Here is a 24,168-nt window from a genome sequence, read left to right as displayed (position 1 = left end):
ATTAAACGACGCATTAATTAGTATTTTATGTTTATATGGCGTTTCATCCAGAGCATGAGAGAGCGACGCGCCAGTGATACAGAAATCTGTTCACGACGCGACTTATATGGCGATAGAGTGACTCTTATTTGATCCAAATGATTACGTATCTACTTTGATATTTAGACACTTCATTACATAGGTATCTAGATTCTAGATACAATTCAGTGGCATCTGGTATTGCCATCATTATGAAAATTATTTACTGAAATAGCCAACTACATAAGTAATAATAATAACAATTCACTCTTTTTCAAACAAATTCTCTAGCAACATGCTAGACTTAGCTTGTACTGTGTCTGCCTATACACTTCAATGAACTTACTTAAAATACAAAAAAAAAACAAAGAAACATCCATGTTTCGGAAACTATCATCCAAATTCGTCAAGCAAACAATTATTTGCACCTACCGAGAATTAATCCCTGGCTCCTAAGCTTACAGGTCATTGATTGCTAATCATTCTTGGTTTTTTTTCTTGTTGTCTATTAGACCACCTATTGATATCTTATGAGACAACTAAAGAAAAATTTGGACTCTCGAAAGGTGACTATTAATCACGTAATATTATATACCTATCAATATAAAACATTTAGGGATTGTTTTAAAACTTCTAAAACAATAGCTTGAACTGGAATCCTTAATTTGAAACACCTATATTATAACATTATTTATACTTGCCTGCACGCCTATATTATAAACATCGAAATCATTTAAAATTATTTCCATATTCATAATATTGTAAAATAGCCAGTTCATTATTAAGTATTAATTAATTATTGGCAATATAGTAACACAGCAAACAGGTAGTATTAAAAATAACCAGCGACATTATTATATTATGTAAATTTATTCACAAACAAAAAGATAATTATAATAATATAAAGCAATATTTATAATAATATGTAATTAAAACCACACACAAATCATTTTATCGCACCACGAATCGGTTGCATTATTTTATAACGTCCCTTTCATCCCTCCCGAAAGGCGGGAAACGGAGTCAGCTACCTAAAATGGCGACCGAAGCTAGTCGATTTGCGCCGAACGTTAGTCGTTGTGCAGCTTTCATTAAGATGGTACGCGAGTGTTCTAGTGCTGCTGGCTTCCGTTAGCTTGCGTGTTTAAAAAGTGTATTTTGTGAAATTTACTATAGTGTAGTGATTTTAGTGTTTGGATTGAAATAATTCGGTAAGTTTTTCTTATATATTTTAGAAAAATAAGTTTGGCTTAAACTTTTTATTTTTTCATTTCAATAATAAAATGCCGTTTTTAACGAGGAATTTTAAATTTTATTTCTGAGTGGGTCGGTTTTTTTTAAGTGTTGCATAGTTATTTTTGTGTAATATTTAAATTATATAACTAGTATTTTTATAAATATTGCAACTTAGAGTAACTATTATTTATTTTTTGCGTAATGAACTTTGCGATAATTTATCAAATTTGCGTGCTCACGGGCCACTGCGACTGATAAACAAAATACCTAATATTATGTGTATCTTCTTTAATACTGTATTATTTAATACTCCTTTCTTAAAAATTATAAAACCAGTATTTTTTTTTATATTTATATTTAGTTAAAATCACTGGCATTTTTTTTTAATGTTACTACTTATTAGGTATAATTTTTCAATAAGTAGGTACCAAAATTTTACTGTTAAATTAAAATAATTAATTAAAAATATCTCCACAAAGCTAATTACCACTTAGGCAATGTATTTACATCTTTTTAGTATATTTTTGATCATAATATAAATATTATTAAAAAATCGATTGAAAGATAAACAGGTAGTTAATATAAATTTCAACATTTTTTAATTTCCTTTGATGGACCAGATTTTTTAATTACTTAAGACTGAATAGAACAATGAAGTTCATTGAAATTAAAATACAATTTTTTTACAGTTTTTACTATTTAGGAATTTCTGAGAAAAAATTATTTCAAATATCATAAAATAAACAATTCGTATAAATTATTAGTGAAGTACCTAAGTACTAATTTTTATTTCTTAATATTCATACACTATTATTATTTATAAAATTTATTGAAATTATTGTCTACTTACTTATTTAATTTATGTTTAAATAAGACAATTAATTCCATCCATTATTGATAACGAATTTTATGCAAACGCAATTTTTTTATGAGAATAAGAGACGACACGAGCAGGACGTTCAGCTGATGGTAGGTAATTGATACACCCTACCCATTACAATGCAGTGCCGCTCAGGATTCTTGAAAAACCCAAAAATTCTGAGCGGCACTACAATTATTGCACTCGTTACCTTGAGACATAAGATGTTAAGTCTCATTTGCCCAGTAATTTCACTAGATACGGCGCCCTTCAGACCGAAACACAGTAATGCGTACACATTACTGCTTCACGGCAGAAATAGGCGCCGTTGTGGTACCCTCAATCTAGCCAGCTTCATGTGCAAAGGACTCCTCCTCCCACTGGCAATTAAGCTAAATGGAAAATAAAATATAAACAAGCTGTTTTTTTTTCAATTTGATTTACGCACACTTTTATCTGGGTTGGTAGGTACTTTAGCGCGTGAAACACAAAGCTGGTCAAATTGTTTGGATTTCAGTATATTATTAATCTAAGATATCGCTTCAACATTGATTTATTTATTATATTATTTAGATATTTGATCTTAATAGTGATTTTCATTATCATAAAACTAGAAACAAGGGATTGCTTGTAACTAATTCTAGTAGGCTTCATAAGATGCATAATAGCTGTAAGGGTAATTTTAAACACTTTTATAATAAAGTCCTAGCCACTGTTCCGGCATTATTTATAAATAAATTTAAATGTTTTATTTAAAAATGGCGCTGTCGTAAATCTAATAATATCTAAGTGATCGGACAGTCTGGGACCAGATAATGATTATTTTATAGCAATAGCAATGACAGTACAATATTCTATATTGTATTAAAAAGAGCGCAAAAAAATAATGCTGGGAGAGTTTCTTGCGCCGCTTCTTTCTTTTCAGAGCGCCATTTGTTTCCGAAGCGGTAGTAGTATCTAGTATATTAGAAATGACATGAAAAATTATTCTAAAGGAATCAATATTGAGAAAATAAATGCCTTTATCCCTGCCTTTATATTATTGTGTCTCTTCTATAGCAATAATTATCGATGGCAGTTTTCCGAAGAGCTGTTGGATCATATCCATGTTGCTGAATTTGAAAACTGATGGTATTCGTTCATTACAGAGACAATATCTAAATGCGGATAATGATGATTAACTACAATTATATCATCATTATCCGGATGGTGTTTCTCCACAGATCGGTTTTCTAGGAACAAAGAACATGTACCTACCTACAACTAAAGCGTGAATCTTTCTTGTCCGGTAGGCCTAGGAACATAAATACCACTGTACAGGCTGTTCCATATGATTGAAAGCAAATTTTTGGTGCCTATTTGAAGCGCCACTCGCGAGCTTCACAATAACTAAGTTTGACGAATAATACAAATGGCTGCGAAGGAACGTACACTACTGAGTATTTTTTCATTTTGAAGTTATCTCGTTCGTTTTCCGTGTTATTTATACTTAAGCAACGCTATAAAGTACACATTTATTTTATTGTAAATAGTTTCCCACCATCTATCGATGTTTGCTGAGGTTGTCATCACTAGTTTTAGTACTGCAGAGTCTCGCTACATGGCCAACAGCGCCAAAAAGGCGAATATGAAACAGGCACAAAAGCATTTTGACAGCCGCCATTCCAGTGGTATATAGTAGAGGTCAGTGGCGGTAGGTATATGCAGGTAGGTACGTCCTTCAAAAACTGTAGGTACACATCCTCATTAAAACCTCCGCAGGCAACGCTCCTACAATCTCTGGTGTTATAGAGAAAGTCTTTTTTGTTTAATATTAATGGGCATATTTTGTAAAAAATATTTTTTTCCCATATTGATGAAAATCTCGCTTTAAGTCCCTGGTACGAGAGACAAAGATCGTCTTGCCGGTAGAGAAGCCGCCATTTTCATCTGGTTGGGAAAAAAATCGCCACCCGCGATTGGCAGACAATATTCCACGGATGAGAATGACTTACTTTACTCCCTATGTGCGTAATATACTATTTAGTTAAAAAAAATATATTATGCCCTAGTTTCTCCAAGGATAAAACAACAGATTGCGCTTTAGGTACTAAAATACCCATACTTACAGTTTACGGAACCCTCCCGTTATGTCACAGACTAAAGAATAGTGCAGCTCTGTGCCGTGCCTACTCTAGAATATGTAATAAGTAGAATACCTACTCGTATGTAACAAAGTCGGCACCCTATTGGCTATGGTTTCAATCCCAGACGCAAACGAGTTTGACATCGTTAATATATGGTATATTATTACATGTTTCTCAACTATCAGCTAGCATCGTAGTTTCAAAACAAATGGATCACTTTTAAAAAAAACAAAAAAGTTTACGGCAAAATTTACTATAAATTTGCCATCTGTCTACAGAAAATACCACCTCTGAGGCAACAAATGGCGCTAAACTTCTTAATTACAATTTACAACTATGACAAATATAATCTCGACTCCAGTCAACCGCAATCCCCCCGAAAACGTGCTCTGAAAAAGGTCACGTTACGTCGGGTTAACTAAATTATTAATAACTTACGTAAAAACTAATGTAAAACCGCTGTAACAATTACACGCGTTTTAATCCTTCAAAAGGTGTTTTTTTTATATCACTCGCGTTAATCAAAGAAAATACTTTAGATCCATTTTGATGCGGTTTTTCTGTTTCAAATGCCAATTCATATTTGACGAAAATGACTTACTTGACTTAGCAATTATAATGCCATTATATTGTGATTACTTATCGTCATTTTTAATATTTTCTTTTATGTCATATTCCGTAATCATCAGCCTAGCGAAACTCCCTAAGAAAAAAGCGTTTCACTCGATTGTATGAAACGTGCTCTCATTGATAGATTGACAGATGACGGCTATAATCTTGGAATAAAATGGAGATGGAGGAAATCCAATACGTTTTAAGAAACTGTTCGCTTTCAAACTTAGCCGGATTATACTTCGTCGCCAATCACCATACTGTAATTACATCTATTTCAAACTAATGTCAAATCACTGCACGTTTCATACTAAACTAAATTTAAGTTGTAATTTTGATGTGCACATGTTTTTTAATGAATGTAAGGGACGAGACGAGCAGGACGTTCAGCTGATGGTAATTGATACGCCCTGCTAATTACAGTGCAGTGCCGCTCAGGATTGAAAACCCCAAAAATTCTGAGGGACACTACAATAGCGCTCGTAAACTTGAGACATAAGATGTAAAGTCTCATTTGCCCAGTAATTTCACTTGCTACGGCGCCCTTCAGACCGTAACACAATAATGTTAACACATTACTGCTTCACGGCAGAAATAGGCATCGTTGTGGTACCCATGATCTAGCCGGTAACCTGTGCAAAAGAGCCTCCCACTGGTAAATGTGTACTTCAAAATAATGAAGGGAAATTTTTATTTATGCTAATACATTTCAAAACAATTGTTATACGCACAAGTACCTACACTAAGTAATATTGTTTGCCAGGAATCGAATCAAATCGAAAATTGATTTTGAAACAAATAACACAATTGTTCTAATAATGCAGTTTATGTTTCTCTTTTCAATATAATCAATTTATAGTGAAACCCTTTTGATGGTGTCGCTAAGATCGCCCCCGATTCTTGAGTTGTCTTCGTTTCCTCCTATTTGTTCTTATAATTTCTGATTTGAAAAATTATCTGTAAAGGTACGCATATAATTTAACATAGGTTTTAGAAAAAAATTATAACAGTACTAATTTTAAGAAAATTTATTGAAGTAGGCATTACATTGCGGAAATCCATAATTCGTCTGTCTCGTGGTAGATTTTGGCGAGTCAACACGTCCTGAGGATGCCTCGTGTAGAGGTGAAACACGTGTCGAATTGTTGAAAGACAAATATTGGCGGAATTAACACTAAAGAAAACTGAAATCATTTTGATAATTATGGATTTACGCAAAGTAACGCCTACTTCAATAAATTTTCTTAATTTCAGTACTATTATGGCCGAGTGGTTAGCGATCCTACCTACTAAGATAGAGGTCCCGGGTTCGAATCCCGGTAGGTGCAAGCATTTACATGATGAATATGGATGTTTTTTTCCGAGTCATGGATGTTTATATATGTTTAAGTAAGTATATTGTATTAAATATATCGTTGTCTTGCAACCCATAACACAGGCTATATATGCCTAATTTGGGGCAAGATAATTAGTGTAAAAAGTGTGTCAATATTATATATATTATTATTATAATTTTTTTATAAAACCTATGTTAAACAAAACTTAATATATACGTAGTTACTTCCAAAACACCATTCAATAATAAAATCTTAACCATTAATACTTACTTAGAGATAGGTATATATTAGTATCGAAACCAATTTAATGTTTAACTCCAAAGCTCAAATCGAATACCGCTTAAGGCAGTTTCAATCTACTTTTCAAATAGTTCGGGAACCGCAAATATCTTGAAGATTATAATAATTATGTCTCTGAGTTCTAAGCCTTCAGAACCCTTTTAAAACTTCAACATGATAAATGAATTTTGTATTGCAATTTATGAAGGGTCGGTTAACCATGTCGGAAAAATTGTGGTAACTGCTATAATTTAGTAAAGTGTTTAGCGTTCTTTTTTTAATTTTGTCAGGTGACTGACGCATATACACTGGCCTGCAAAAGTAAGTATCACACTTTTCAAATTATTTTTTTTCTTACCTATAGAAGGTAGAGATTTAAGATTAAAAACGTTTTGTTGCAAATTTTATAGGCTTTAATTCTTACAAACTAAAATTATACATTAGTAACATTTTTAACTTAAAAAAGATGAAACAATGAAAATAGACATTTTTAGTTTAGTGTAAAAAAATTCAACTAAAATGTATTACATGTTATTTAATTTTTAATAACTAGTATTGCCTCCTCGAGCTCTGATTACAGCTTCGAGCCGGTTTGGCATACTGAACACTGGGTTTCGGAGCCGATGTTGGGGAATATTCTCCCATTCTTCTACCAGGGCCTGCTTTAGTGCCCTGAGGGTAGTGGTCTGCGATTTCTGACTAGCCTCCCAAGCTCATCCCAGGCGTGTTCAATCGGGTTGAGATCAGGACTTATTGATGGCCAAGCCATCACGCTGATACCGACCTCCTGAAAATACTCTTGTACGATATGAGCCGTGTGTGGCCGGGCATTATCATGCATCAGCATCGATCCATCACCAATATTTGCTAAATACGGCCCTGCATACTCATTGAGAATCTCTTGAGCATATCTTTGCCCAGTGAGGGTGCCATTTTCTATGGCTACTAGCCCTGTGTGACCTTCTGAAGATATGCCAGCCCATACATGTACACTGCCTCCACCGTATTGGACTCTTTCTGAAATGCAGACTTGAAGGTATCGCTCACCAGGTCGCCTGTAAACACTTCGCCTTCCATCAGAAGTGTAAAGGGAGAATCGAGACTCATCTACAAACAAAATTCTTGACCATTCTTCTTCATCCCACTGCATGTGTTCACGGGCGTACCGCAGTCTCGCTACTCGATGCTGTCCCTCGAGTTTTGGGCCACTCGCTGGTCTTCGGGGTTTCAAATTTGCTTCAGCAAGTCTTCTTCTCACTGTACTGTCACTAATGTAGTCCCTCCGGGTCTGAAGTAGCTGTTGCTGGACTTCAACTGCATTTTGGTGGCGATTTCTTAACACAGTGGAAATAATATAACAATCTTCTCGGGCACTGGTACATCTGGGTCTGCCATAACAAGGTCTCCTCAGATGGTGTCCAGTCTCTTCGTACCTTCGCTTTACCTTCTGGACCGTTCGTACCGTCACACCCACCATTCTTGCAGTGCGACGCATACTGATGCCTAGTTCCAGAAAAGCCATGATCCTAGCACATTCTTCAACTGAAAGAGGCATGATAAATAAATGTTATGTGCTTTTTAGCATAAATTTTTAAAACAAGACCCATCGATCTTGAAAAAAATTTAAAACAGAAAGAAAAATGTGAATGGTATAATTGTAATTCGGAAACGTCCACTTTGAAAAAGGAATGGTTTTGTTTTTGAAGTTTTTTTCAGCCAATTCTTAAAAGAAGGTTACCGACTATAAAGTTTTCATGTACAAAATTAAATTCTCTTTGGAGTCCTTTTTATTTCGAAAGTATATCTTATGAACTTAAAACGTTATCCCAATTTTAAAAGTGTGATACTTACTTTTGAAGGCCAGTGTATGTTTGCTCAATTTCCTCTTCCATATTTTTTTTAATTTAATATGATATACTATCTATACATATAGACGACCTGTATAGCCGAGTGGTTAGCGGTCCTACCTACTAAGCTAGAGGTCCCGGGTTCGAATCCCGGTAGGTGCAAGCATTTATATGATGAATATGGATGTTTGTTTCCGAGTCATGGATGTTTAAATGTATTTATGCACGTTTATATGAATTTATGTATGTTTAATTAAGTATATTGTATTAAATATATCGTTGTCTTGTAACCCATAACACAGGCTATATATGCTTAAATTGGGGCAAGATAATTTGTGTAAAAAGTGCGTCAATATCTATAATCTTACCAGTGGGAGCCTCCTTTGCACAGGATGCCGGCTAGATTATGGTTTTTTTTCAACGGCGCCTTTTTCTGCTGTGAAGCAGTAATGTGTAAGCATTATTGTGTTTCGGTCTGAGGGGCGCCGTAGCCAGTGAAATTACTTGGTAAATGAGACTTAACATCTTATATCTCAAGGTGACGAGCGCAATTGTAGTGTCGCTGAGAATTATTTGGGTTGTTCAAGAATCCTGAGCGGCACTGCATTGTAATGTGCAGGGTGTATCAATTGCCATCAGCCGAACGTCCTGCTCAACTCGTCCCTTATTTTCATAAAAAAATATTTTGGAAGTACATAGTTTAGACGTTCCAATGAGTTTTCTGTTTTCGAATTCATTACATATTAGCTAAGCCTTTATCTACATATGGAATCGAATCTAAAGCGATATTCAAGCTTTAAATACTAAAACATATTAAGGCGAGGTTTTCCCAACACTTTAGGTAAAAAATGCGCGAACGTTAGATTCGATAGGTACGTATAGACTCGGGCGTCGTGCATGGCTGAGAACGAACCGAGCGATGCGGGTCAACGACCGCCGCCCCTGAAGGACCGCGTAATATTTTTTAAAACTTACAGTTGTGCTAGAGTACGGAATTACTGTGATAATATTTTTTATGCATTTTTGAAGTAAATCTTTTTTATGAGAGAAATTTTATATTACGCGCAAAATTATGATTTCAACAATATGGGTATCGTATCCGAGGTTCTCGAGGGTGCAGAGAACGAATTTGGGATCGTTTTTTAAATCCAAGATGGTCGCCGCGCAAAATTATGATTTCAACAATATGGGTATCGTATCCGAGGTTCTCGAGGGTGCAGAGAACGAATTTGGGATCATTTTTGAAATCCAAGATGGCCGCCGCACAAAATTATGATTTCAGCAATATGGATATCGTGTCCGAGGTTCTCGAGGGTGCAGAGAACGATTGTGTGATCATTTTTGAAATCCAAGATGGCCGCCGCACTTAATTATGATTTTAGCAATATGGATATCGTGTCCGAGGTTCTCGGGGGTGCAGAGAACGATTCTGTGAACATTTTTGAATTCAAAGATGGCCGCCACTCATAATTATGATTACAGCAATTTGGATATCGTGTCCGAGGCTCTCGAGGGTGCAGAGAACCATTTTGGGATCATTTTTGAAATCCAAGATGGCCACCACTCAAAATTCGCCCTCGACACCCTCGAGAACCTCGGATACGGTATCCATATTGCTGAAATTATAATTTAGTGCGGCGGCCATCTTGGATTTCAAAAATGATCACAAAATCGTTATCCGCACCCTCGAGAACCTCGGACACGATATCCATATTGCAGTAATCATAATTTTGTGCGGCGGCCATCTTGGATTTCAAAAATGATCACAAAATTGTTATCCGCACCCTCGAGAACCTCGGACACGATATCCATATTGCAGAAATCATAATTTTGTGCGGCGGCCATCTTGGATTTCAAATATGATCACACAATCGTTCTCTGCACCCTCGAGAACCTCGGACACGATATCCATATTGCTGAAATCATAATTTTGTGTTGCGGCTATCTTGGATTTCAAATATGATCACACAATCGTTCTCTGCACCCTCGAGAACCTCGGACACGATATCCATATTACTGAAATCATTATTTTGTGCGGCGGCCATCTTGGATTTCAAAAATGATCACAAAATCGTTATCCGCACCCTCGAGAACCTCGGACATGATATCCATATTGCAGTAATCATAATTTTGTGCGGCGGCCATCTTGGATTTCAAAAATGATCACAAAATCGTTATCCGCACCCTCGACAACCTCGGACACGATATCCATATTGCAGAAATCATAATTTTGTGCGGCGGCCATCTTGGATTTAAAAAATGATCACAAAATCGTTATCTGCACCCTCTAAAACCTCGGACACGATATCCATATTGCTGAAATCATAATTTTGTGCGGCGGTCATCTTGGATTTATCTAACTTCCCTAAAGTACATATTATATACAAAAATCCCGCGTGGCATAATATTCAAAATAATATTACGTAAATTTTATTTTAGGTACTTTCCGACTTACATTTACCTATATATTTCAACAAATACGCTGTCGCATCATTATTTTTTTTAACTATGATTCCCGCTTTGTACTTGTTTGCTAAAATCTTACGTAATGTGAGCCCGAGAAACACGAACACAGTACCTTCCTTGACAGTGGTCACGGGCGTACTGCTGGCTTGAGCGAGCATGCAACCAAGGCGTCGCGCTTGGTTTATTACGAAAAAAATTAATATAAAATAATTCACAAAGCGTATTGATAAATCCCACAGTGAATACTTATAAATACCAATAAACTATCGAATAAAATAAGTTTTGTGTTTATAGCTATCATAGTTTTATGATAATATAAACAATTCAAATAAAAAATACTATTTTTCAAAAAATAAATCTATCGAGATTTTTTTTCGTAATCGTGTTTTCGGAACAGCGATAATTTAGATAAAGAAACGAAGATAAACATGTCAAAAAATTGGAACCGTAGTATTTATAGAAGTATTTTAAGTAGATTTTTAAAAATGTTACTCTTTAGGACTATAGCGCCTTAACAGAACTCATTAGGTATATAAAAATTGTTATAATTACGTATTTTTTAAAAATTTCAAACATTAATTTAGTTTAATGACGTAGCTGTACATAATATGAAACGCTAGACAATAATGTACAGGGTTACTCAAGGGTTACTAGACTGAAAAAATTTCTGACGGTAACTTGATTTTTTTTTAATTTTTAAGTCGAGTTAGCTTCGTACTGGATAATTGTTTTGGAACAAATTTACGTTATTTTACAGGGAATTTAATTTTCTAGACACTATTGCAACATGGTAAAAAAACGAATTCTAATAAATTTTAAACAAACAAAAACTACAAAACTCTCTTTAAACCTGCACTCGATTGCTCTGTGCCGCGTGCTCATCTATGTGGAACGAAATTGCATTTTTGGTTTGCCATATAAATACTCTTAATTAAGTACCTACATGTTACCCTCACGTATCGCACCTAGGGTTGTCAATTGTAGTCTAAAATAGAGTTTTGTACATTACTTCATGTAGGTGTACTTTATGATCTATAAATCTCATAATTACTATGATATCTGAAATGTCTTTCTCAGAAATAAATGAACTTCATGATTAAAGAACAAAGGGCATAAATGATGAGGCTGCATTGGGTCTTACTTAAATGAATTACTTAATTATTTACATCTTATATCATCCAAATGTTTTAAGTTTTCTTAAGTGTTAGTTCCGCCAATATTTGTCTTTAAACAATTCGACACGTGATTCGAGACTCAGTTAGTCTCGTGCCAGAGTTTAGCGAGTCAACATGTCCTGAGGATGCCTCGTGTAGAGGCGAAACACACACAAACATTATGGATTTCCGCAAAGTAACGCCACTTCAATAAATTATCTTAAATTCAATATAATATCTTTAAATTATAATTTTATTAATATTAATGATAGAATTGTGAAATCCGACATGTTTCAGTATAAAAGTAATGTATTGGTACTTAAACAACTCAATAACATATTATCAATAATATTATGTTAACATCTTAACTACCTACTTACAATGATACTTGCAAATAAAATTTCATTTATACCTGCGTTCAGAACGTGCTGCATCCAACCCGATCAGTAACAAGTGATCAATTTTTGAAAAAGGAAATTCTTAAAATTTTAATTCTATTTTTTATTGATGAAAAAAATCTTTCAGAAAATATTGTCAGCCCTAATCGCAGTGCCTCCCGGATGAGCGGCAACGGTCTTTGCGCCACCGGTACACGCTGGTACTGTTAAAAATTATTTGGTCTGAAATTAACATTAAAGGTGTTTTATATTTTTCTGGTGTATATAAAAGATAGGAGTTTCTTTTTTCTAAAACCTTGTAAAATAAGTTTGATGAGCATTTATCGCTTCGAAATATAACAACTTAGGTACATAATGTTTTTTGATGATTAAAAGTACTATTGTATGATGGTGCGGATTCCTCTGTATTTTGGCAGACTAAGAGGAAAACTTGCGAACGTTTTCCGATTTATTGTATCTTTTGTTGATCCGTCAGCGAAAGTAACTACTTTTCTCTAGTCTGTGGCAAAAGGTCTCTTTTTATTATTTCTTATGACTCGGAAAATAGTAATAGCGTTATATTAGGATAATAAAAAAATATAGTTTTTCTAGATGATTAAAATTATTCAGATTCTTAAAGAATTAATCAAACTAACGCGATAATCCATCTATTCGTCTACAAAACTAGCCAGCCGTTATCTACAATCTGTGGCGCGTGTAGTGTGGTTAACTAACATGGACATCTAAAATAATTAACCTACGTAATGAAATTGCTTGCGTTTGTGGTCTTGCTTATCTAGTAGTGACATATACGTCGGCTGCAGTGTTGGTTTGTACGAAAAGTTTTGAAATTATAGTAAAGCGCACCAGTGGGAGGCTCCATTTGCACAGGATGCCGGCGCCTATTACTGCCATGAAGCAGTAATGAGTAAGCATTACTGTGTTTCGGGCTGAAGGGCGCCGTAGCTAGTGAAATTACAGGGCAAATGAGACTTAACATCTTATGTCTCAAGGTGTCGAGCGCAGTTGTAGTGCCGCTCAGAATTTTTGGGGTTTTTCAAGAATCCTTAGCGGCACTGCATTGTAAAGGGCAGGGCGCATCAATTACCATCAGCTGAACGTCCTGTTCGTCAGGTCCCTTATTATCATAAAAAAGCGAACATAGTATTTTATACTTTATTTAATGTGATTTGGCCAAAACTGCGTAATTTTTCGAACGACTTACAAATTATTGATTTACAATTAATTAATTGTGGTATTATACTTATCGAAGTAAATAATTATGACAATTATTTTTTTTAATATTAAATTATACAAAAAAACTAAACTACAAATATGTATCATTTTACGGCCGGTCCCAATATTCAGTCTATCTCCGGTTGTGGCCTACTTGAGATAAAAATCGTAACTATATCGTTGACTTTTCTGTCCCATTAAACTTATCGACAGTAACTCACCTTATCCGTACACGCTGTCTGTCAATGGGAGGACGTATAGCTTACCAGCGATAGAAGTTTGTATGGAAATTGCAATTCACGTGTACCAATATGAGGCGATAAGAATGAGTAATTGGGTATATTGGGACAGCTATTTACTGACAGTAGAAGGTAGAAATTTATCTCTATCTGTTGATAGTATATTGGGAACGGCCGTTAGTGTTGCAATTGCAAACTGTTTTAAATATAGAATAGATAGCAAAAGATTTTTGTAATACTTAATTATATTATAGACCAAAAAATAAAAAGGCATAAAATACATTTATTTTCTCAAAATTGATTCCTTTAGAATTGTCTATGATGTCATTTCAAACACACTACCCCGCTTCGGAAACAAATGGCGCTCTAAGAGAAGAAGCGGCGAAAGAAACAGTTCCATCATTAATAAAAACACGCCACGTTATCCAATTACATTCACAATAAGGAATAATTATTTACGTATTTATAATGTATATAATAATAAAACTCGCCACCGGATATCTACAATCTGTGGCACGTATAGTGTAGGTAACGGATATTAGACTCAAAGCCAATTAATTAGCTTAATGAATTTACTGCAGTTAGAGGTGTTGCCTTGCTTTAATGTACTATTTAATAACTCACTATGATCTATGTACATACATAATATAAAGAATACAACACTGTGGTGGAAAGTAAGAAATGTAGAAAATTTATTGAATTAGGCGTTACTTTGCGGAAATCCATAATTATACAAATGGTTTAAGTTTTCTAAAGTGTTAATTCCGCCAATATTTGTTTTTAAAACAATTCTTCACGTGTGCGTAACACGAGGCATCCTCAGGACGTGTTGTCTCGCCAAAATCTGGCACGAGACGGGTTCATGGGAACTACGTACTTTAATTTACTTGGAGAAATAAATGACGAATTTTTGATGGACTCTTTAAAACTGAAGCAAAGTCTCGTGCCAGATTTTGGCGAGACAACACGTCCTGAGGATGCCTCGTCTAGAGGCGAAACACGTGTCGAATTGTTTTAAAAACAAATATTGGAGAATTAACACTTAAGAAAACTTAAATCATTTGTATAGTAAGAAATGTATTTAAGTGTTATTGATTTAGTTCTAAGTCAAAGTCAAATAAACTTTATTCAATTAGGCTTTAATTAAGCGATTTAATTGAATCGTCACTATAAATATTTCTTTTAAATTACTGAATCTACCATATGTACTGAAAAAGTAGAGGGGGTGAGAAGTTTGAGTAGTTCTAGTATATAATAGAATCTGTGATCCGTACCTGCATATTGTAACAATAAATAAATGAAAATTACATTATTAATTTGAGCTTTTGTTGAAAAGAAGTGGCAAGAAAGTTATTACCAGTCTTAAAGTAAAATTTACGGTATTTTCATTGAACATTATTTTCAAAGATTCAATGATATTTCCCGTACGACATAAAGTGCCATTTGGGTATATCAAAATTTTGATTGAATACTATGTTATGTGACGTATAAAAATACTCGAACGTCACGACATATTTGTGAAATGTAAAAAAAAACACATGAATAAATAAAAATCCACAACAGTAATATTATTTTTGGTATGTTTTTTTTTTTATTTATTTCTTTAATTTATTTATATATTTATTTAGAAACTAATACAGATATATCCTTAAACTTAAATTAGATATAGTAAAAATAGAAATATGGACACATAATCATTTTACTAGTGCTTCTTTGCACAGGATGCTGGCTAGATTATGGCCACAACGGCGCCTATTTCTGCCGTGAAGGAGTAATGTGTAAGCATGTTTGTGTTTAGGTCTGAAGGGCGCCGTAGCTAGTGAGATTACTAGGCAAATTAGACCTAATATCATAGGTGACTTGCGCAATTGTATTGCCGTTCAGAATTTCTGTTTTTTCAAGAATCCTGAGCGCCACTGCATTGTAATGGGCAGGGCGTATCAATTACCATCAGCAGAACGTCCTGTTCGTCTCGTTCCTTACTGTCTTAAAGAAAAGAAGGATGTCTCCTTAAACAGTTTCAGTAAGTACACTTTTAAATATACACAGAGTGATTTGAGTACAGTACTCGTAGATGCATCAATATAACTATTAAGCAAGCGAGCATTATAACTATTAATAATTCGAATTCAAATTAATATAAAATTTTACTAAAAACTAGCTGACCCAGCAAACGTTGTATTGCCGATATTAAAATCGCGATACAAAAATAACTGTTGATCGTAGATGGGTGAATATTTGAAGTTGTATGTATTTTTTAATGCTGACTCATAATCCAATAAATTTAAAAAAAATTCAAAAAAAAATTTTCATGTGGACCACCCTTAACATTTAGGGGTTTGAAAAATAGATGTTGGCCGATTCTCAGACCTAATCAATATGCTCACAAAATTTCATGAGAATCGGTCAAGCCGTTTCGGAGGAGTACGGGAACGAACATTGTGACACGAGAATTTTATATATAAGATAATATAAGATACCTTTTATAGAAATTCAAAAAGTATGCCTTAGACCTGAGAAGAACGCGTTTCTTTTTACAGCAAATGTGTTATTTTTAAGTTTAACATAGCCGCATTCATTTAAATATCACCATTAAAATCCTACGTTATAGCTTGCTGCTGTAGCCAACTGTTATGTGCAGTCTGTGGCTTCTAGGTAGTGTGAGTAACGGTCATTGGACACCTTGCAAATTAATTAAATAATCCTAATGAATTTGCTTACGTTAGTGCTATTGCTTATCTAAATTATTCTAGAAACACGTTTATTATAGAGTTTGTCGATGCTAATATGTTAAGATATTATAGGTATCCTAAATATCAAAATAATAATAATATTGACACATTTTCACCCAAATTATCTTGCCCCAAACTATTCATAACCTGTACTATGGGTACACGACAATGATATATTTAATTCAATATACTTACATAAACATCCATGACTCGGAAACAAACATTCATATTCATCAAATAAATGATTGCACCTACCGGGATTCGAACCTATTAAATAAGAGGGTACATATTAAAAATGTTATAAGCGCTCATTTGCTTGTTACTTATATACAAATATACATACATTACATTGCTACGTACGCTTGCATCGTTCCGGATATTAACGGACTTACGCATTGGTGGTGACAAAAAAAAATTGTAATAAAATGACGACAACACTGTATTATGATCATCATCAGCCGGAAGATGTCCAATGTTGATTGCTGCTCCCCCAAAGACTTTCCACGACGATCGGTCCTGCGCTGCCCTCATCCAACTTATTCCGGCGATCTTGACCAGATCGTCGCTCCATATAACGCTACCAACACTGCGTCTGCCGATACGTGGTCGCCATTCGAGGACTTTAGTGCCCCAACGTCCACCTGTCTGTCGAACATGTGCCCTGCCCACTGCCACTTCAGTTTCGCAATCATTTGGGCTATGCCAGTAAGTTTGTTTCTCCAACGGATCTCCTCCCTCTCCATTTCCCTCAGAGCGACCATGAGCTTTCTCATAAGGCCCATAGTTAGTGAACACGTCTGCGTACCGTAAGTCATAACTGGCAACACACACTGGTTGAACCTATAAATTTATATATTTAGTTAAGGTATACAAAAACGATTTTTCGTACTATGTTTATTAAGTAGTCCTGTCAGTTAAGTAAGCTTTTTCTTTTAGTTTTATAGATTATTGAATAAAAATACCTGAAATTGAGTCGAATTTGTTGAACTCTATTTCAGAGTACGATTGACAACCCTATCCTTAGGTTCCCTATCGTATCGTTTTTTTTTTTATTATTTATTAGTAACATATATCAACTTACATTTAAATTATATTTATTTAGTCGCCATACTTTACGTTTATCGGCGAGATGCGCTCATTGATTTTATACATAATCTACTAATGAGCTAATCATATACAAACATAACATAAAATGATTCTAAAACTAAAGTATAACAAAGCCAGTTGCGAATAACTATATTATTGATATATATTTTATTTCTATACTTATTACCAAATATCTTAATATATATATATTTCTTGTGTGCGTGTGTATGTCACTGAACTCCTCTTAGACGGCTGGACCGATTTTGATGAAACTTTCTGTATGTCTTCAGGTGGATTCGAGGATGGTTTAGATTCACGATCGAACTACCCCCTAAACGGCTGGACCGATTTTGATGATATTTTTGGGTGTTACAGTGAATTTGAGATTGGTGTGTGTCTTCAGGTGGATTCGAGGATGGTTTAGATTCACAATTGAACTACCTCCTAAACGGCTGGACCGATTTTGATGATATTTTTGGGTGTTCCAGTGAATTTGAGATTGGTGTGTGTCTTCAGGTGGATTCGAGGATGGTTTAGATTCACAATTGAACTACATCCTAAACGGCTGGACCGATTTTGATGATATTTTTGGGTGTTCCAGTGAATTTGAGATTGGTGTGTGTCTTCAGGTGGATTCGAGAATGGTTTAGATTCACAATTAAACTACATCCTAAACGGCTGGACCGATTTTGATGATTTTTTTGTTTGTTTCAGTGAATTTAAGATTGGTTTAGATTCTCAATTCCGTCCATGTTATATAATTCTCCTGCTCATGTGTATGTTAGTAAACTCCTGCTAACGGCTGGACCGATTTTTCAAATTTAAGACGTGTGTACAGGATAACGTCTGTCGGGTCCACTACTTGTCTTATAATACATTCTTAAGCTTTTTCTTAAGTAATCCAATTTTCATCTTGGGGGTCTGTCTTAATATGTCTATATTATTAAATACATAGGGTACCATATGTCTATCTGTACGTTTACCGTAATAATTTGATATTTTATTATTAATTAACTTTTGTTCCCTAACCCTTCTAGTATCATATTTATTATGCAGAAAAAGTTTGGGAATACAGGAGCCGGTAAATTAATACAAAAATTGGCTGTGCAATTCAAAAGATTCACGTGAAACGTGTTCTCGTGAAATACCAGACATCAACGTGCTATAATTTACTTTTTGCACATCAATCTGAACAATCCTTCCGACCACTCCCCGTGATATTTGCGGAGAACTTAGAAGACTCTTCTACATATCAACACTAATCACACGGAATCTGTGTTTATTTATTTAGATACCGTATCATAAATCCTACTAATATTATAAATGTGAAAGTTTGTATGTCTGGATGTATGTTCGAACTTCTTTAACGCAAAATCTACTGAATAGATTTTGATGAAACTTTACAATAATATAGCTTACACACCAGAATAACAAATAGGCTATAATTTATAAAACTATAGTGTGAATTATACAAAATATAAAAGAAGTGTGATTGTTACTAATGAATACAACTAGCGCCATCTCCTATCAACTAGCAAGCAAAAGATCAATACAATTTATATGGCAAAGCAACGTTTGCCGGGTCAGCTAGTAATAATAATAATAATACTTAAATACTCTTACAGAATTTATTTACAATAAAGTGCCGCTTAGTTGCCGCCGTCCATAAAAGAAATAACAGAATAAACCATGTGACGAGGTTTAAAATATCGGCTAAGACAACGATATATTTAATACAATATACTTACTTAAACATACATAAATACATCTGAACATTCATGACTCGGAAACAAACATCCATATTCATCATATAAATGATTGCACCTACCGGGGTTCGAACCCGGGACCACTAGCTCAGTAGGCAGGGTCACTAACCACTGGGTTATTGGGGTCGTCAAATCGTTGTTGGTTTGTCTAATATAGGTACTTCCGCGCTTTTACTTGGTGTTAATATTTATAGTTTTAATGCATCATGTGATCCACGTTGTCATAACTTACTTTTTTATTTGTTTTACATAATATATAAGTACACACATAAGCAAAAAATGTTACATTACTTAAGTAAATACATAAAAAAATCTGACAGCTAAAATATAATTAAATTAGCGTGCTATATTACAAAGTAGATCATATCGATAACATAAACCAATAAAAAGCAAATAAAAGTTAATTATCAACTTGACGTAAACAACTTCGAGATGGCGTTGCACTACCTCAGTATCGTGCAAACGAGTTTCCAAGAAAACTGGTTTACTTTGCAAACGAACTTGAAGAATATTTTCGCATTGCATTTGCTACAATTTCCCACAAATATTGCTATAAAAATGAGATGAGTGTGAAGCCAAGCTGCAGAAAGATAACTTAATAAATAAATAAAGTCTCCGTAAGACGTATTTGAAGTAACTGTATGTATTTGTAATATACTGATTATTTTTAGGCATGAAAAGAATAGGGATGTGCCAGACCCCAGTGTGTCGTAAGAGGCGACTGAGGGCATTTACCAGTGGGAACCTCCTTTGCACAGGATGCCGGCTAGCTTATGGGTACCACAACGGTACCTATTTATGTCGTGAAGCAGTAATGTGTCAGCATTACTGCGTTTCGTTCTGAAGGGCGCCGTAGCTAGTGAAATTACTGGGTAAACGAGACTTAACATCTTATGTCTCAAGGTGAAGAGCGCAATTGTAGTGCCGCTCAGATTTTTTTAAAGGATCCTGAGTAGCACTGCATTATAATGGGAGGGCGTATCAATTACCTTCAGCTGAACGTCTTACTCGTCTCGTCCCTTATTGACACAAAAAGTGAATATTAATTTCTTTTTAAAGAATACAATGTGTTTTTCAAAAATTTTGATCGTTTTTCTGTCTGTATGTCTGGGAAAACGTAAAAAGTACTAAATAGATTTATCTTCTTAATAACCTCTTTGGAAATGTATCTCGCGTAAACTATTCACTTTAGAAAAAAATAATATAAGAAACCTCAATATCATTTAAGACCTATCCATAGATACCCCACACGTATGGGTTTGATGAAAAAAATTATTGAGTTTCAGTTGTATGTATGGTAGAGTATGGGGAACCCCCAATATTTGTTATTTTTTTATTTTTGTGTAAATTCTCAACGCGGTTCACAGAATAATTCTACTAACCAAGTTTCAACAGTATTGTTCTTATAGTTTCGGAAAAAAGTGGCTGTGACGTACGGACGGACAGACAGATATGAAGAATCTACAAGGGTTCCTTCTTTTACCATTTGTCTAGGGAAGCCTAAAAACGCGGACAGCTAGTGAATAAATAAAGTATAATACATCTAAAACAACGAATTGCCAGTTGCATAAATACTGTTCTATGTCAATTGTCACGTAAACCGACCCAAATCCTTATTGCTCGTTTTTTTCCCAGTTTACAAAACAAAAACTCGTTTCGATAAGATGGCAACATTAGCTACATCATAAAATCTGACGGTCGTGTCATAATTGTTAACTCAAGGTTCTGCAACTGGGTGCGGCATAAGCAAGCCCGTCTCACTCCCCGTGTAGGAATCGAACTCTTAAGTACGCGCGGCGGTCCCTACACAATTCACCAGCCAGTAAGTACTAGAGATGGTAGATATTGGAAAGCCATCGATGTTAACATCGATTGAAAAGTATCGATTTACGATAAATATCGATTGAAAAACATCGATATGCCTAAAAACAAATAAAACTCTATTATTTTGAGGAAATGTGTTTATTGTTATAGAAATTCCAAAGGTAAAGAAACATTAACATTCCTAGCATTTTTGGGTATAATCTGTTAAAAAAAATAACTTTTACAGGTGTCTGAATAGTCTCATCTAGTGGAAAATAGTTGAACTTGATAGTTATAGCCAATGACTGTGTAACTTGATAGATGAACCTAGTACATCCGATATCCCTGATGTCCCTCTAAAGAATAATTGACGTTTCGATACTTTATTCCTATAAAATCGATGTGTCGATTATATCGAAGCCAATACATCGATATCAAAACAGATGTTTTACAGCTAAGCATCGATATTTATTCACCATCGAAGAATATCGATCATCCCTAGTCAGGACTCAAGACCGAGCAGTGACGGACGCGCGAGTTTTGTTCACCAACTTCACAATTCAATGCAAATGCATATTAAGGATCATTGCGATCTAAATTAAAAAAAATAAGCTTCCTAAAGACCCTGCAACTATCTAATTTATAGTGATTATTATAATAATGAAATTACCATTCATAAGAGCTACGTAGCTATTTATTTCCTATGCTAAGTAGGTGTTACTATGTCGTGGTCTTCCAACGCATACATTACTATCTGCAACTAATGTAGGTATGGAGGAATATTTATTTTTGATTGATTATAAAAAAAAACTACGTTTGATATTGATAGCTTTGGAGCATATTCAAATAAAAGTATTTTATTAATCTAGAAATTGTTTCAACTATAGCCCATATTGGCGATTTCTTGAGATAGCAGTCTTAAGGTGCATTATTGCATCCGTGGGTGGTGGGATCATTTTTTAATATCTAATATAGAGGTGGGCGGGCCATATAGCAATTTATAATAACAAAGCACACAGATATGCTTATTGCATTGGAGCCATATCGGAAAGAAATTTATGGTTTCTGTTACTACTAGGGTTGCCTCTCTGCTCTAAAATAGAGTACTGTACTCTAGATATCATGTAGGCTTATGGCCGTTCCCAATATACTATCTACAGATAGAGATAAATTACTATCTGAACCTGTCCCAATATACCCGATATTAGTCATTCTTATCGCCTTATATTGGGATGCGTGAATTGCAATTTCCATACAAACTTCTGTCGCTGGTAAGCTATACTACGTCCCATTGACAGGCAGCGTGTACGGATAAGGCGAGTTATCGTCTGCGTCGATAAGTTTATTAGGACAGAAAAGTCAACAATAGTTACGATTTTTATCTCAAGTAAGAGATAGACTGAATATTGGGAACGGCCTTTATAGTCCTATGCTATCTGTCAATAGGTTTTTGAAATGTCGGCCGTTACTCTATAATCTATGACACTAATAGAGTATGCTAAATTACTCTTTCTTACACAATATTTACCATACTATTACCTACCAGTCATGTAATATTACTGCAAACTCATTATCATAAACAAAATAGTCGACTATTTAAACCTACTGTTATTATTTATTTATTTATTTGTCTTATGTCTCATGGTGACGAGCGCAATTGTAGTGCCGCTCAGAATTTTTGGGTTTTTCAAGAATCCTGAACGCATGCATTGTAATAGGGCGTATCAATTACCATAAGCTGAACATCCTGCTCGTCTCATCCCTTAATTTCATAAAATAAATAATACCTACTGTTAATATGTATAAAAAAAATACCTTTATAAAAATACAAATATACCTAATGATGATCTTTTTTGGAAGTCCGTATTCTTTATCTACCTCCTTTGAAATCAGATAATACTCTTTTTTTTTTAGTAAAATTGGCAACCCTAGTTACTACTAAAAAGGAATGACAAGTATTGTATCCAAACAGGACCGACACCAAGAGATTGCAGAGCGTGTAGATTCTGTAATAGTGCAGATGAAACCCCGTTACACATTCACTCTGAATGTCCTTTAATGCGTAAACGTAGTCCAATTCTTCAACCACTTGAGATACGTCAGCTCACTTTAAAAGGATCAATCTAAGCACTGAGCTAAAGTTAACAGTGGCTATCAGAATAGATCAAATTGGTCGCAGGGAAACAGGGCTGCACTGAACTGTGCTGAAGCCGCTTTGTAACCATAGGTAACCATAAACACGACCGTACCTCACTGTACTTACACCGACAGCATAATTTATTTATATATTTACGTATAGCCTCTAGTGAGAGGCTCCTTTGCACAGGAAGCCGGCTAGATTATAGGTACCATAACGGCGTTTTCGTTTCTGCCGTGAAGCAGTAATTTGTAAACATTATTGTGTTTCGGTCTGTAGGACGCCGTAGCTAGTGAAATTACTGGGCAAATGAGACTTAAGATCTTAAGTCTCTAGGTGATGAGCGCAGTAGTGCCACTCAGAATTTTTGGGTTTTTTCAACAATTCTGAGCGGCACTGCATTGTAATGGGCCTGCCGTATCAATTACCATCGGCTGAACGTCCTGCACGTCTCGTCCCTTATTATGATAAAAAATACACTTAAATAATACCTACACACACATATAAAATGTACAACAAGGAACTAGGTACTGTAGTGATTACTTACAAATAAATACAGCATGTAAGATGATATACAGAATAAATTTAGAAGCAAACATTAAAACATTTTTTTTTAAATTAATAAGTACGTAGGTACGTAGTTACATTAATTTTCCATTTATTATAACATTAAGATTACCAATATTCGTGCAAACGGTCTTGCAAGATTCGGCGAAGTTATCAGCAAATATAATAATAAATATATAATAATATTGACACACTTTTCACACAAATTATCTTGCCCCAAGTTAAGCATGTATAGCCTGTGTTATGGGTTACAAGATAATGATATATTTAATACAATATACATAAATACAT

General features: G+C 34.7%; 1 protein-coding gene across 1 annotated transcript in view; it reads left to right on the top strand.

The window, feature by feature from the left end:
- Positions 1–1,098: 1,098 nt before the first annotated feature.
- Positions 1,099–24,168, top strand: part of LOC126975615 (protein turtle homolog A-like) — a 151,581-nt gene continuing 128,511 nt past the window's right edge. Inside the window, exon 1 of the mRNA XM_050823597.1 lies at positions 1,099–1,229. The gene's annotated coding sequence lies outside the window, so the exon portion shown is untranslated. The remainder of the gene's footprint in view (positions 1,230–24,168) is intronic.

This window comes from Leptidea sinapis, chromosome 2 (genome assembly GCF_905404315.1).
Source record: "Leptidea sinapis chromosome 2, ilLepSina1.1, whole genome shotgun sequence".
In the NCBI taxonomy this organism is placed as follows: Eukaryota; Metazoa; Arthropoda; class Insecta; order Lepidoptera; family Pieridae; genus Leptidea; species Leptidea sinapis.
The sequence above is the reverse complement of the archived record's forward strand: the minus strand, read 5'-3'. Positions and strand labels throughout refer to the sequence as shown.